This window comes from Aotus nancymaae, unplaced genomic scaffold (assembly GCF_030222135.1).
Source record: "Aotus nancymaae isolate 86718 unplaced genomic scaffold, 86718_ANA_hifiasm-v0.15.2.pri h1tg000040l, whole genome shotgun sequence".
NCBI classification, from domain to species: Eukaryota; Metazoa; Chordata; class Mammalia; order Primates; family Aotidae; genus Aotus; species Aotus nancymaae.
Window position 1 is genome coordinate 29,162,925 of NW_026988454.1, and position 14,642 is coordinate 29,177,566.

Sequence of the window (14,642 nt, forward strand, 5' to 3'; positions counted from 1 at the left end):
GCCTGGACACTGGTAATCCGGCTGCTCTCTGACTTGCCATTTATCTTGAGCTATAAATTCAGCCGCTATTCACGGATGCAAATGAGGGGATTTGTTTTCATGGCGCTGCAAGCCTCCTAAGCCTTATTACTCTTTTGTCATTTCAGATTAAAAAAAGGAACAGAGACTTTTTTTTTTTTGTAATTTTTGGGGCAGAGGGCACTTTTGCCCTCCTTGTTTTAGACTCCCAGACTGTCATTTGTGAGCAAACTCAGAACGATCCTCTAAATGTCTGTATGATTTCTGGTGTTTTTTAGTGTTTTTTTTCTTCTTCTGTACTTAATCTCCGTTTCCCAAATATGTAACCATGAAAGAAATTCTTATCTGTACAAAATCCAATGCAGCCTCCCAGCACTGGTCTTGACCTCATATGTCAATAGGATAAAGAGGAGGAGACTGAAGAGCGGCGGGCGGATTTGTGTTCTGCCTACACAGCTGGCTCAGTTTGCTTTCTTGTGTAAGCGCTGCAAAGCAAAGACAAAGATGCTAATGTTAGACACATGACAGGGTGGAGTGCCGTTCTAAAGTGTATCTTCAAGCCGAAAGAAGCAGGAGAGATGCTGGTGGAATTCCAAAACTACCGAGAATGACAAACTTTTTATGGTTATTATCAAGATGGATTCTGTTCAACTCAGACTGTGTGTCAGCTAATTTTGAAATTCATTAGTATAGTGACTCAAAATATAAGGAAAAGAGGATATTTAAATTTCAAAAGCAGAAGTTTTTAGAAATTAATGATATAAAGTTACATTTTCAAACTCACAGGATGTGGCCAAAACAATATGCAGAGGGAAATTGGTAACCTTATATGTTTTTTAAATAAAAAAGAATAAAAAGCTCCCAACTCGAGGTAAAGTGTAAAGAAACATTGAAAAAAACTTAGAAAAATAGGAGAAAAATGGCAAATGCCCTGGAGTTTGTTTCATACATTTACAGGTATTCTGGATAAAAGTAGAGAGGGCAGGGAAGTGGCAAGCACAGTATAGAAAGGGAAAAGTGGGCGCTGTATATGGTAAAATAGGAAGTTTTGTTTGTTTCTTCAGACAGAGTCTCACTCTTATCACCAGGCTGGAGTGCAGTGGTGCAGTCTTGGCTTACTGCAGCCTCGACTTCCCAGGCACAAGTCATCCTCCCACCTGACACTTCCTAGTAGCTGGGACTACAGGCGAGCACCACCGGGCTCGGCTAATTTTTGTATTTTTGTAGAGACAGGGTTTTGCCGTGTTGCCCAGGCTGGTCCTGAACTCCTGAGCTCAAGTGATCCACCCATGTCGGCCTCCCAAAGTGCTGGGATTACAAGTGTGAGCCATTGCTCTGTTGCTCAGGATGGAGTACAGTGGCATGATCTTGGCTCACTGCAACCTGCTCCTCCCAGGTTCAAGCGATTCTCGTGCCTCAGCCTCCCAAGTAGCTGGGATTACAGGCACCCGCCACCATGGCTTATTTTTCTACTTTTGGTAGAGATGGGGTTTTGCCATGCTGGCCAGACTGATCTTGAACCCCTGACCTCAGGTGATCTGCCCACCTTGGCCTCCCAAAGTGCTGGGATTACAAGTGTGACCCACTGAGCCCAGGCAGCCCAAATATTTTAAAATCATTCTTTTTGCTAAAAGACTTCCTTATCAGATCTCCAAGTATTTCTTAAACACTTAAGTTGTCATTAAAACTCCCCTGTGTGCCCTCATTGTTTCAGCCCAGCTAACCTTCATTTTTATTTTGTTTTTTATTTGGCAACAAAGTACATCCTGATTTTATGGATTTTATGTATTCTAGCTTTGGATACATTATAGAATGAGCATATAGGACTAAATCCTTCCCCTCTCCCCCTTTTTTTTTGAGTCAAGGTCTCACTTCATTGTTCAGGCTGGAGTGTGTAGTGGAATGATTTCAGCTCACTGCATCCTCAACTTCCTGGGCCCCAGTGATCTTCCTACTCAGCCTCCCTGACTAGCTGAAACTACAACCGTGTGCCACCCCACCTGCTAATTTTAATTTTTTGTAGAGACAGAGTCTTGCTATATTACACAGGCTGGTCTCCAACTCCTGGGCTCAAGCAATCTGTCCACTTTGGCTTCCCAAAGTGCTGGGATTATAGGCGTGAGTCACTGTGCTCAGCCCCTTCCTGTTTTTGATAGGGCAGAGACATTCTCTTTTTTGTCTCTATGACACAATATTGCACCCAAAATTGAACTTATAGCTCAACTAGTGCAATCCTACCATTACAGAGGTGAAAAATCCAACACCCAGAGACATTAAGCTTCCAGATCTCACACGGCAAGGTACGGACTAGAAATGTCCGTGGTGGGCCAAAGGCTCCTCTGCCTCTATCATGGTCCATAGCCAGCCCATTTGCCACTTACACCTCCCCTTTCAAGATCCTTTCAGCCAGATTTTTCTTTAGCTTTTATTACATGAAATGTTGGCAAGCCGGACTCCCATCATTCAGATGATTTTTAAGTATTCTTTTTAATTTATTTCTGATGTTTAAGAATGGGCTTCTGATAACGTCTTAAGTTATCCTTCAGTATTTCTTTGTGTGCCCATTTGCTAGGGAAGAAAACCTTTAAATCACTCTATTAGTGTTTCCTATTTGGGAAATGTTTTGGCAACATCTCCTGAAGCTGACCACGTGCATACTCTCTTGACCCAGCAAATTCCCCTTCTGGGATTATATCCACCATAACGAGATACTTAATGTTTACCAAATGACATGTATGAGAATGTTCATAGTGCACTATTCCTAAAAGCCCCAAACTGGAAAAAAACTAAATGTCCATCAGTAACACAATAGATAAGTAATTCTCTTACCATACCAGTAAGAATAAACATATTACTGCTACACACAACCACATAGATGAATCTCACAAACATAGAAGAGCATGACTCCAATCATATAAAGTTCAAAAGCGGGCAACACTAATCCATGGTGATTATATTACGGTAATGGTTATGTGTGGGGATGGGGCTAGTGGCTGCAAGGAGGGCATGAACAGGAGGTCTTGGGAGCTGGTAATGATCTCTATCTTGATCTGGCTGCTGGTTACATGGGTGTTCACTTTGTGGCAATTTGTTGAGGTGCATACATAAATTTGTGCACTTTTCTGTACCCAATGAAAAATCTGCTTAACACCAGGCTTAATTTTAGCTTTCAGGACCCCTGTTTTGTGTGCATCTTTGTGGGACTTGCTTTCTCTATTTACTCAGGTGAGTGCTCATTCTATAGAGATAAATAGGAGGGAACCTTCAGGGCCCCAGACCTGGCTTGAATTCCCACCCCACCACTTGGCAAGCTTAGGGCCTTTGGAAATTACTTAGCTTCCTACTTAGTCTTCATTTCCTGAACTCCAAAAATGGGCATAATCACAACTCACACATCTCAGGGTGTAATGTGAGTTCAATGAGATCATTCACATAAAATACCCAGCTCGGAGTAAGCCCGATTAACTTCTTGCTATTATTTTTATTTTACTTCCCTAAAGACTTTTCTGTGCTTTTATGACACAAACAATCTTGCCATTTGGCCCCAGGCTAGACATACAGCATGGACCTATAGCATAGAATTTGGACTTTTTCATTCTTAAATCCTCAAAGGAGATGTCACATCCTAAATTACTCATCTGCTTGAGTACTTCAAATTCATGATGATTTCGTGTTAGTAAAACCAATCAAGAATTCCCATCTAGGTCTCCTGTCTTCTATTCCTGGAACTTTTAGCTGTTTTTTATTTTCTCTTTGAAACATCTATAGGCTGGGTGTGGTGGCTCATGCCTATAATCCCAGCATTTTGGGAGGCTGAAGCAGGACGATATCTTGAGCCCAGGAGTTTGAGACCAGCCTGGTAAACATAGCGAGACCTTGTCTCAACAAAAAGTTTAAACAGTTAGCTGGGTAGTGGCTCGCACTTGTAGTCCCAGCTACTCGGGAGGCTGAAGCAGGAGGATTGCTTGGGCCCAGGGGTTCCAGGCTCCAGTGAGCTAGGATCTCACCACTGCACTGCAGCCTAGGTGACAGAGTGAGACCCTGTTTCTAAAATATAATAAAATTAAATTAAAGCAAAATTTAAAAACTTTTCGTTAATCCACTACCTTCTCCGGCTCCCCTTCTGTCCCCCTATTCCCTTGTCTCACTACTAATTTTTTCCTTATAAATACAGAAAATACTCGGTGTGCAGTAAAACTTTATGTGCCTGTCTTCCCCTAAGGACCTTAATGGATATCTTCTTCCCGAATGAGTGATTTCTCCCAGGAATGTTCTGGAATCTTCACGAAGCCAGTTAGTTGATGGTAGGCTACAGAATGTAATACAGAGAGATATGAAAGGGTGGAGGTGGGGGGGATGGAGACCCTCCCTTTTATTGTATTAACGAAACTCATTCATTCAGGAAATAATTCCCTGCCTTTCCTCCTGAAGATTATTGTCCTTCATTAACCCAGATTGTTAAATCTTGTTTTGTTATGTAAATCTAAAAGGCTTTTCATTTTCAGTGCACCATGGACTCAAACACACTAAGAGAACTCAAAGAGAAAGTAAACTTTCTTTTTGAGGCAGGGTCTTGCTCTGTCACCAGACTGGAGTATAGCGGCACAATCATGGCTCACTGCAGCCTCTGCTGCTTGGGCCCAAGTGATCTTTCCAGCTCAGCCTCCTGAGTAGCTGAAACCACATGTATACCACCACACCTGACTAAATTTTATTTTATTTTACTTTATTTTATTGTAGTTTGAGATGGAGTTTTGCTCTTGTTGCCTGGGCTGGAGTGCAATGACATGATTTTGGCTCACTGCAACCTCTGCCTTCTGGGTTCAAGTGATTCTCCTGCCTCAGCCTCCCAAGTACCTGGGGTTATAGGTGCCTGTCACCACACCTGGCTAATTTTTATATTTTTAGTAAAGACAGGGTTTCACCACGTTGGTCAGGCTGGTCTCAAACTCCTGACCTTAGGTGATTCATCCACCTTGGCCTCCCAAAGTGCTGGGATTACAGCATAAGCCACCATGCCCGGCCTAAATTTTATATTTTTGTAGATGTGGGGCTTCGCTATGTTGCCCAGGCTCCAAACATTCTTTGAAAAAGGAAGTTCCAGTGACGGATTTCCATTTATGAAATTACTTTCTTGACTTCACATATCCTTTAGGGGCCATCCATTTTCCTATTTATCTTCAGAGCAAGATTTAATAATAAAAAAGTCTGCATCTGATCTTCTGCTTTCTCACCCCCACTTCAGTGCATCTGACTCTGGATTTCTGGCTCCACAGTATGATAGGATTCTCTTCTAGGGTGTTCACGGTTTCCACGTGGCCAGGCACAATGCTCACTTTTCTGACTTTGCCACAGTTGTTAGCATATTCTAGGGAGCTGAAACCATTTCCTCTGTTGGATTTCCTGAAGTCATTGTCGACACTTCTGGGCCTCCTCCAAGGCTTCTCCTCTTCTTTCTAAGAGCCTTCCTCTTTTCTCTTTGTGTCCTCTTCCCTTTGATGCTCTCTTTAAGTGGCTTTAAGTGTTTTTTATAGGCTAATTTTAAAGTTTTTTTTTTTTTTGAGACGGAGTTTCACTGTTGTTACCCAGACTGGAGTGCAATGGCGCGATCTCGGCTCATTGCAACATTTTAAAGTTTTTAAAATCTCCTGCCCTAACCTGTGTTGTGGCGCAGACTCTATGCCCATGTGAGGTGTTTCACTTTGCCCATCTAATTGTCTTCCAGCAAGTCTTTTCTTTTCTTTTTTTTTTTGAGATGGACTCTTGCACTGTCACCTCAGCTAGAGTGCAGTGGTGCAGTCTCAGCTCTCTGCAACCTGTGTCTCCCAGGTTCAAGTGATTCTCCTGCCTCAGCCTCCCAAGTATCTGGGATTACAGGCACCCGCCACCATGCCCGGCTAATTTTTTGTATTTTTAGTAGAGATAAGATTTCACTATGTTGGCTAGGCTGGTCTCAAACTCCTGACCTCGTGATCCGCCTGCCTCGGCCTCCCAAAGTGCTGGGATTATAGACGTGAGCCACGGTTCCTGGCCTCCAGCAACTCTTTCTTCCAAGTTCCGCTCTCATAAATAGCACCACCAACCTGCACTCAGAGACCTTCAGCAAAAAACTCTAATCATCTTTGATTCCTCTTTCTTCTGTCTCACATCTAATCCTTTCCAGTGCCATCCTCAAGTGAGTGACCAAGACCAACTCTTCCAAAGCAAAGAATTTACTTGAGAATAGCAGGGGATTGCAATCCAGAATACTCATGGCAGAATACCATAGGCACATCCCAGGGGGGTGGGGCAGGGGGGAGCTGTTTTGTTTTGTTTGAGGCAGGGTCTCACTTTGTTGCCCAGGCTGGAGTGCAGTGGTGTGATCATGGCTCACTGCATCCTCGACCTTCTGAGTTCAAGGGGTCTTCCCGCCTCAGCCTCTTAAGTAGCTGAGACCACAGGTGTGCAGTACCAGTGAATTTATTTATTTATTTATTTGTTTGTTTGTTTGTTTGTTTATTTAAGCAATGGGGTCTCACTATGTTGCCCAGGCTGGTCTCAAACTTGTGGGATTACAGCTATGAGTCACCATGCCTGGCCTGGGGGAGGCTTTTAAAGACAAAAAGGAGAAGTCCACCTAAGCTGTTTTGAAACAAATACTGTTGGTTACAGGGATCTGTTGTAGACGTTGGCATTAGCTAATTGCTGGAGACAATCACACCTCTTAGGTGTGAAGTTGTGCAGAAGGCTTATCTGGAATACTGTGGTTTTGAGGAATTCCTTGCATAGCTTCCATTACAGGCGTGCCTGTATGAGGGCCCCACCTTCATGGTCTCCCAGCTTCATTCTGTTAGAGTTTGACCATTAGTGGCTCCATTCTGATACTGATAACTTTCACCCTGATCTACCTCCAAATTATATCTTGAATCCACCCATTTGCCTCATTTCCAATAGTGGTTAAGCCACTGTATTTTTCCCTAGTTGGTGACAGTAGCTTCCTACTTTTACTTACCCATACACAATCTGTTCTCCACACAGTGGCCAAAGAGATCTGGTTGAAGCCCTTGTGTTTGTTGCAAAAAGTATAAATCAGTTGTTCTTTCAGGTTCTGTCATAGTCAGTATCTGTGGTAAAATATTTGAAATGTTTTGTTTTTGTGACAGAGTCTCGCTCTGTCGCCCAAGCTGGAGTGCAGTGGTGCAGTCTTGGCTTACTGCAACCTCCACCTCCTGGGTTCAAGCTATTCTTTTGTTTTAGCCTTCCAAGTAGCTGGGACTATAGGCACGTACCACCACACCCTGCTAAGTTTTTTTTTTTTTTTTTTTTTTTTTTTCAGTAGAGACAGGGTTTCACGATATAGAGACGGATCATGAGGTCTCTAACTCTTGACTTCGTGAGCTGTCCGCCTTGGCCTCCCAAAATGCTGGGATTACAGACATGAGCCACCGTGCTGAGCCTGGAAAATATTTTTGGGAAGTATCATCCTCATTTTTACCAGCAGAGGGAGATTAACTTGGTCAAGGTTATATACAAGTGTGAAAATAATTAAACCAGGCAACGTACTCCAGCATTTAGTGTTGGGAGAGCTGTGCCCAATTTTGAAATTTTATTGGTTAGTTGTTAATATTTATTTTGGTATGGTTTTGTATGCCAAGACTCTGTAGATTTATATTCTTTTAAAACAATCTATTTTGCCATATTATTATTGTCAGTATTCTTTGTCATTAACCTTAAAGAACACACAACAATGGATTTGTGCAAGAATGAATTGTATGCTGAATGCCAACATGATGGAAAAAACCCGGTATTCCCCTTGTTTCAGAAAGGATTGAAGGCAGCTGGGAAAATAGGAAATGTCAAAAAGGTTGAGAGGGAGTAGGAAAATTTTTGATTAACTTGTCTTCATCTTTATTAACTTTTTAAGGTATGGCTCTGAGAGAGTATTTCAGTAATATAAATGTGGAGCAAAGAGTTGCTAATCAACTCTGTCTGTATACTGTAATGGAGGGAATGGGAAATCCTGCCCGTGTCAGTGTTCTGGAGCTTTCTCCAGCTACCTTGCTAGAGACCCCTAGGGATGTGTGAAGAAGTATCCTTTCTGTTGTGCAAGAAGAAAATAGCAGCAGAAAGCAGTCTGTAGACACTGTGCTTGTTTGTAAAAATTGTTCACAAGATTTTCCCTGCTCCCCTGTTGATCTAACAGGGTCGATGTATCATAGACAATGGAAAAAAAATCTTGTGCAAATGTCATTCCAGCCTTGCACACTAAATTATTCATGTATTGTGATGGTAGCAAATTACTTTCTTCATCCAAGATATTTCTCTGGTTTAAAAAAAAAGATAAGAATGTTAATATTTAATGCTTTTATTATAGTATTTGGGTGTTTATGAAGAAATAAATATTTTTGAGTTATGAGAGACATAAAAATTCCATTTGTTTTTGATAACACATTTTTAAGGTCATTGCTTTATCAAAAGGAAAATTGAGTGGCAGAGTGGAATTTTTTTTTTGAAGATTCACTTTCTTTTAAATTTCTACTAAATTATGCTTTGAAAAAATACTATTGAAGGTGTTACTATATACATGGTGAGGGTTGTTTTTTTTTCTGTCTCATTCAGAGGAGGCTTGTTTATGCAGTGGTGCTCAGAAAAGTTATATTTTCCCATTATATTGGTATATATATGCTTAGCTGTGGAGTGTTTTATTTTTCAGTGGCATTTTATTATTTTTATTAATTTATTTTTGAGACAGTTTCTTGCTCTGTCACCCAGGCTGGAGTGCAATGGTGCGATCTTGGCTCACTGAAACCTCTACCTCCCTGGTTCAGGTGATTCTCCTGCCCCAGCCTTCAGAGTAGCTGGGATTACAGGTACGCACCACCATGCCCAGCTAATTTTTGTATTTTTAGGAGCATTTTCACCACATTGGCCAGGCTGGTCTCAACTCCTGACCTCAGGTGATCAGCCCACCTTGGCCTCCCAAAGTGCTGGGATTACAGGTGTGAGCCACTGCTCCTGGCCTTCAGTGGCATTCTAGAATGTTCTATTGAAGTTACTATGTCAGTTCTTGAATTTCTTACTATCTTCCCCGTGAGAACATAGTATGTAGTGAAGAATTAAATCCAAACATAAACATTTCTAGTTTTGCTTCCCCCCTCCCCAACTTTAATTACATAGGCTAGCTGGAAGAGTGAGTTAATTTAACTTGTTTTTTTGTTGTTGTTTGTTTGTTTGTTTGTTTGTTTTTTGAGACGGAGTTTGACTCTTGTTGCTCAGGCTGGAGAGCAATGGCAGGATCTTGGCTCACTACAACCTCCGTCTCCCAGGTTCAAGTAATTCTCCTGCCTCAGCCTCCCAAGTAGCTGGGATTGCAGGCATGCGCCACCATGTCTGGCTGATTTTGTATTTTTAGTAGAGGTGAGGTTTCTCCGTGTTGGTCAGGCTGGTCTCGAACTCCTGACCTCTGGTGATCCGCCTGCCTCGGTCCCCCAAAGTGCTGGGATTACAGGCATGAGCCACTGTGCCTGGCCTGTTCTTTTAATTTCTGAAGTGAGATTGCAACAATCCATGAAATGCTCTGGGTTTTTCTGGGAAAAAAAAAAAAAAAAATCCTTCCTGTGGACTTTCTACCCTCACTTCTATTATTTTTCTTATATAATGTGAGTTTGTGCATGTCTTAAAAAAAAATCTGCTGTAATTTTTTAAAGGTAACTGGTAAGAGTCTGTGGAAATAAACTAATCCTGGACTGCGTTGAGTTGATAGACTTAGCAGGTGACACTGTTAAATGCTGCTGGGTGAATTCTTGTGGGTCACTGATACAATTTGAGTCAAAGAGTTCTCTGACATTCTCAGTTTCTGATTCAGGAAGTTCAGATGTATTTTTGGATTTGAAGCAAAACTGAAATAAGAGACTACAAATCTCAGGTGACTGGAACGTTTATTAGTAATTACTCTTACTGAAGAACTTGTCCAGAAATCTTACAGCAGGTTCTCACCCTACTCCTGTCACACTCCCCACTGCCCCTCCCCACCATCTGATCTGACTGTCTCCCCTAACCAGCCACAGAACTAACAACGTTCACTTCCCAGACTCCCTTGCAGCTACAGTGCAGGTATGTGACCTAGGCTCTGCCACCCTGACCCACTCATTAAATGGGGATGCCAAACTGAGGGATGTTAGGCAGTAGCTGAGTAGTTTTCTGGAACTACTGGCAAGCCCAGCAGCACTGACTGGCCTTCTGCTCTGGGAGTTGCTTCTGTGGGCACTAGGCATCCACACTTGCACATGCTCTATGATGACCAGCAGGTGACAGGAGCAGAGGTGTTTGGCTATTACAGACCTGGCTGTGTGGCAGGTAAACTTCTCCTCTGGCCCTCCTGGAGATTCTGAGAGCTCCTTAATATCTCTTAATAAATAGGATTTGCTTAATTAATATAATGAGAGTAGATTCCGCTGTTTACCTCCCAGTGCTCAGGCATTGCTTGCATATCCATTTTAACAAGGCACTGGCTGTGTCTTTCAGTTATCTGATGCTCTTTCCCTAAATACCGATAGCGGTTAGATCTTACATGTTCTTTATTAGAATTTATGCAGTACTTCAGAACTGTATATAATTAAAATTGGAGAAAACTCAGGATTTAAAAACTGAATACAGAGAAAACTTTTTATGTCATTGTTATTTTTCGTTCATGGGGTTTGATCGTGACCATACAGTTTCTGCAAACCCTACTCGTAGAAAAAAATCAGTCTGACAAGGCAGGTAATAATCAGGAACTGAAATATTCACCCAGAATTCTCCAACAACATGAAATTGAATGAGAGTCTGGTGAGAACAGAGGCTAAGTAGAGTCAGAAGGTGACAGTATCCTACCCCCTGGACTATTGGTATTGTACCTGGACTAGGTAACACATTTAAGAGAGGCAGAAAGTGTTATGATACAGCCAAATAGTAGGCATGGGGGAAATTATCGTGTGGAAGATAGATGTTTACTTCCATTCCTTTCTCATCAACACTATAGTTCACCTTGGATTTAAACACTTTGTCTATTTTTTTATATTTAGTTTTCTATGTCTCTAATGTTTTTCTAAAACATGGAGGACTATTTTGTGTGAAAACTTTCATGTTGGCCAGACACAGTGGCTCACACCTGTAATCCCAGCACTTTGGGAGCCTGAGGCGCAAGGATTGCTTGAGCTCACGAGTTCAAGACCAGCCTGGGCAACGTGGTGAAACCCTGTCTCTAAAAAAATAATAATAATACAAAGATTAGCCGGGCATGGTGGTGTGCACCTGTAGTTCCAACTATTTGGGAGGCTGAGGTGGGAGGATGGCTTGAGCCCAGGAGGTAGAGGTTGCAATGAGCCAAGATCATACCACTGCACTCTAGCCTGGGCAATAGAGCCAGACCTTGTCTTAAACAAACAAAAAAATAAATTGCCTATTTTCCCAAATTAAAAAAAATAAAACCACTTTGATGTTCAGCCATTGCTAACTGAAAGTCTTTGACTTGACACCAGTGGTGACGTAACTTTTCCAGCCATATCTCCCACGGCCATTGCCACAAACCCCACTTTGTCATCCCACCAGGCCAGCAGATTGTCTCAGACAGGTTCAGTTGCAGAGCATTGTAAGCAGAGGGGATTTAAAATAGGGTATATGGTATTTACATGATCATTGGAAAAACCTTTGGGAATAGGTCCAAGCTGAACACCCAGGCATGACCCTCTCGGAACTGGCTATTATCTCTGCCGCAGTCAAAGCTGGCACCCAGGTTTTGACTCCAGGACCACACAGCCTCAGCTGTGTACCTTACCAGCAAAATGATCACCACATGCCTTGCCTCCCACCTCCATGAAAGTAGGGACTGCACACTGAGACTTCCGTTACCTCAATAGTCAGACTTAGCAGCAGAAACAGTTGAAGCGGCAGGAGCGCAGAAGTGAGGACTTGTGTCATCAGCCACGTGCATCTGCTTTGCAAATGCTAGGCTAGACTTTTCCTGTGTAAAAGTCTGGGAAATGTGGTTTCCAGCTCCTCCCAGCCTCTCACTGTGGGGCCCTTGACAAGGAGGTGGCTTGCCTGGGACTGTGGGAGGCAGTGTGCACCATCATCACACACACTACTCAGTGTTCCCAACTCCAGACAACTTACTCTCTTCTGTATGCCTTCTTGTTGAGTTGGAATGTGTTTCATATCCGTTTTCCTCTAGCAAACCCTTACCTACCCATCCAGGCCTAGCTCACATGTCACCTGGTATGTCAAGTTTTCCCTGATACTATTTCCTTCCAGCTGTTAGAGTTATGCACTTCCTAATTTAAAATTTACCTTATTTCCATTTTATTGAATCTGACTTCTTCCATCCAGCAGAATGCCTGTTGGACAAGAAATAGATCATTTATTTATTGCATCATTTGATCAACCAACTTACTGGCATCTCCAAAGCCAATATGGCCCAGTTCCTGTCCTCCAGGAGCACAGGTCCTAGCAGGGGGGACAAATGGACACAATTATGGAGCAGATAAGCCACAAATAAGTGAATAATCCACTCTTCCGGAGAGAGGATGTGGGAGATGAAAAGGTCAAAGAAGGCTTCATAAGAGAAGGTTGTCTTTGTTTTGGTGTCTCCAGTGCCTAGAGTATTGTTTGGTGTGTTGAGGCCTTTAGTGAATGAGATGAAGCTGAAGATGAATGAAATGATTTCTGTGAATGAACTTTTGTCTCTGGTTAAAAGCTCCCTGCTGATCTGAGCAGCTGCGGATACTTTACAGTGGTCTCTCCTTAGCCTCAGTTTTGCTTTTCGTGGTTTCAGTTACCCGTGGTCAACTGAGATCTGAAAATATTAAGTGGAAAATTTTAGATATAATATTACATAAGTTTTGAATTGTGTACTGATCTCTGAGAAGTGTGGTCTTCCTGCCCCACCTGCCCGGGATGTGGCCCGCCGATCCACGCTGTAGACACTGCCTGCCCATTCACCGTTGTCAGATCTACTCTCGTGGTGTCTCATCACGTAGACGTTTTTTCATCTCATGTCATCACAAGAAGGGTAAATTCATTACAGTAAGATTTTTGTTGTTGTTGTTGTTGTTTGAGACAGGGTCTTGCATTGTCACCCAGACTGAAATGCAGTGGTGCGATCACGGCTCACTGCAGCCTCAAACTTCCGGACTCAAGCTATCTTCCCACTTCATCCTCCCACCTCAGCCTCCCAAGTAGCTGGAACCACAGGTGTGAGCCACCACACCTGGCTAATTTGTATTTTTTACTTTTTGTAGAGATAGAGTCTCCCTGTGTTCCCCAGGCTGGTCTCGAATTCCTAGGCTCAAGCCATCTACCTGTCTCTACCTCCTAAAGTGCTGAAATTGCAGGAGTCAGCCAGCATGCCTGGCCACAATAAGACATTTTGAGAGAGAAAAAGAGAGGAGATTGCATCTACATAACTTTTACTGTAGTATACTGTATTATTGTTGTTGTTAATCTCTTACTGTGCCTAATTGATAAATGAAACTTTATCGGGGGTATGTATGTGTAGGAATCAATGTAGCATATGTAGGGTTTGGTACCATCCGTGGTTTTAGCCATCCACCGGGGGTCTTGGAAGTGTATTCCTTGTGGATAAGGGAGAACTACTCTATTTTTTTTTTTTTTTTTTTAATTCTAAGAATATTTGTGGGGTTTTTTTTTCTTTTTTTTCTTTTTTTGAGATGGAGTCTTGCTCTGTCACCCAGGCTGGAGTGCAGTGGTGCAATCTCAGCTCACTGCAGCCTCTGCCTCCCAGGTTCAAGCGATTCTCCTGCCCCAGCCTCCTAAGTAACTGGGACTACAGGTGTGCACTACCATGCCCAGCTAATTTTTGTATTTTTAATAGAGACAGGGTTTCACCACGTTGGCCAGGCTGATCTCGAACTCCTGTCCTCAGGTGATCCACCCATCTTGGCCTCCCAAAGTTCTGGGATTACAGGTGTGAGCCACCATGCCTGGCCAAGAATAAAGTCTTTAGAGTTGATAATTTAAACTGTTTCTTTTCTTACTATATTAAATTCATTCATTTAATAAAATAATATTAATTGCATGCCTACAATGTATCAAACTGGCATTGGGCCCCTTGTTGCTGTAGGCTTAGTGAGCCATGGCCTCTGTGTCATGGTCCAGATCTTATGTTTAGTGGGAGACTGAACAAATTAGTCACTGAACAAATCACTACACAGGAACAAGCAGCAGTGATATGGAAGAACAGTATAGGTTTCGATGAGAGTAAACAATAGGTCTAAACAGGGTCAGATTCATACCATGAAGAAATGGCAAATTAATCTGAGACCCAAAGGATGGGAAGAAAGCGAGTAAAAGGTCAACCCACTGGCCCTCTGTTTCTTTATATAGCAACTAAGAAGAGAGATTTTTTTTCCTTAAATCTTGTTTCTTCCTTTGCCTACCAGCCTCTGTAATCATTTGATTGCCAATATATCTGGTATTCAAGAAAATAAAATTCAATTTCAACACACAGGGAAACTTTTCAAAAAGTTACTTATCCCAGCTACTTGGGAGGCTGAAGCAGGAGGATTGCTTGAGCGCAGGAGTTGCAGACTACAGTGAACTAGGATCTGCACTCTAGCCTGGGCAACAGAGCGAGACCCTGTTTCTGG

At 42.5% G+C, this 14,642-nt stretch overlaps 1 protein-coding gene across 8 annotated transcripts in view; it reads left to right on the forward strand.

Moving 5' to 3' along the window:
* The window catches only part of NHSL1 (NHS like 1), a 272,793-nt gene that overhangs the window by 174,735 nt on the left and 83,416 nt on the right, over positions 1 to 14,642 (forward strand). The gene's annotated exons all lie outside the window — the stretch shown is intronic.